Raw genomic sequence first — 2,307 nt, 5'->3', positions numbered from 1 at the left:
GGGCCTAAAGCCCTCTAATGGGCCTTGTAAGGCTGAAAACCATTATTGGGCCCCTATTGGGCCAAGAGCTCTCATTTAAATTCCATAAAATCTTACTTGGGCCGAAAACCCCTTAGTTTGGTCAATACCCTTCCTAGAACATTTTTGGGCCGAAAACTCCTTGGGTCAAGTCAAGTTTGAAGCCCACCAATCATTTTGGGCCATCATATGGGCCAAGAAACCCTTAAATTCGGATTAGTCCATCTAAACAAAAAAAGGGAGGAATTTTCTATGCAAGCCACCACCATATTACCCACCGTGTCTCCAAGTCCTTAACCATCATACATCTAGGAACTACCCATCAATCTTTTAAGAGGTCAAACCTCTTCACCCCTCCCCCTCCTCCTGATTCGGCCAACTTTCCCCCTTGCCCTATCCACTTTCACTTTCTACTTTCACTCCCATCTCATTTGTCTCTCAAAGTCTTCATTGTTCCTCTCAAGAGATTTTCGAGTTCTTCATCATCAAAGGTTGATTCTTAAGCTCCTTGGTAATTCCATGATAAACTCTAATGTTTTATTTCAAGTTGTTACAAAGATCTTTCCTCTTACAACTTCATTTTCGTGAATATGGAGCTTAGATCGACCACCATTTCGAGATTCCTTCCACGCTCAAGCTAGAATTCGAAAAATCCTTCATCTTCTTCATCTACATCTTGAAAACCCCAAAGTGAGCTTCATACCCCACTATTTTCATGTTTTCATGCTCTTTAGGGGGGGGGGGGGGGGATACAAGTTAAAGTTTCGGTTAAGCATTGGATAATTGCATGGACCATTGTGTTGTGTGTTTAACTCTTAGGTTTTTACTTGAACATGAAGTTTATCACTTAGATCTTCATAAGGAACATGAGAAAAGTGTTGTTAACATAAATATTGCTTGAAAACCATAGATATGTGGCTATACACTCCAACAATAGCAAAAATAAGTCTTGTGTGCAAACACGTATAACATAAACTAAATTTCCAGCCTTCCACACAAAAGTTATAGTGTACTTAAGGACTATTTTGACCACCTTGAATGTATTATTTTTCAAAACTGTTTTACATGCAAATATTTCATATTTACACCTTTCCAAAGACTATTCTCACACATTCATATGATTTTCTACAATTTTTGACGATTTTTACAAAACTGCCTATCATTTCGGAAATGATTTCGGACCAGTATGTGAAGATAGCATTTTCACACCGGTTTGAGCTCACTAAAAATTTCACCAAAAATTATGAAGAAAGTAAACTAAATTTCTAAACTTTTGGAGTTTATGGATTCAAATTTCGATTTACGATGATTTTTTCTATAATTTTTCTTAAAAGGGGATAGAAAAGTCAACAACTAGAAAATTTTCCTCATTATACTAAATGTTGATACTTGTGTTTAGATATAAGTTATGTGTTATTATATGAATCATGACTCATTAGGATCCCACTAAATAAAATGATGTGTGTTGCAACGCTTTCAAACCAATTACGACTCGTCATCGATTATAAAGCTTGATATTTTTCTAGAAACGATTTCACTCGTGATTTAGCCGTAAACTTGAATTCACTATTTGATGGCTTAATACCAAAGATATTATGCTACTTTCTCAACTCATGATTACAACTAGATATGTAATCTAACGATTATTTATAAAAATATTACAAATAATTTATTACGATATGGTGAATAAAACGGAATTCATCACATAAAGATTAGCGTGTTATAATTTGCCATCATAAGGCAATTATAACAGGAATAATAAGCTGCAAGTCATAAACTGTAGTCGTAAATTCACACAAGTTACATTATTTATAATAATATATAATGGGACTCAATATTGCGTAAATCCTGTTAAGGCTGTTGTGAGATACTCCTTCATCGCACCTATTTAGTGTACACCATAAGTACTTAATTATAACCTGAGTCTCCTAGAGGGAGGGCGGGATTTTGTGTATAGATCTAAATAGGGTCGACGCCCCACACCTAAGTTGTTCCCTATAGCTAGACAGACCAGTCTAAGGTGACAAATATCCTATTAGAAACCAACGCCGAAGAACATCAAGACAGGCGCTTTAGTCACATCACTATGGTTATAACGACTTACGTAGAGAATGATTACATTAACTTGGATTTACGAAGAATATACACACTCCTAGTTCTTATAAAATAAGCGACCATGTTTCATATATTTTATAAACTAATTCCACCACTCTAGTGTTAAGGTTTTAAGACCACAACCAGTTACATACAATGGAAAATATCAGATTTTCTGGGGTATACTCTATATAC

The sequence above is a fragment of the Lactuca saligna genome, chromosome 2, assembly GCF_052625555.1.
Source record: "Lactuca saligna cultivar CGN05327 chromosome 2, ASM5262555v1, whole genome shotgun sequence".
In the NCBI taxonomy this organism is placed as follows: domain Eukaryota; kingdom Viridiplantae; phylum Streptophyta; class Magnoliopsida; order Asterales; family Asteraceae; genus Lactuca; species Lactuca saligna.
This window is presented reverse-complemented; position numbering follows the sequence as displayed.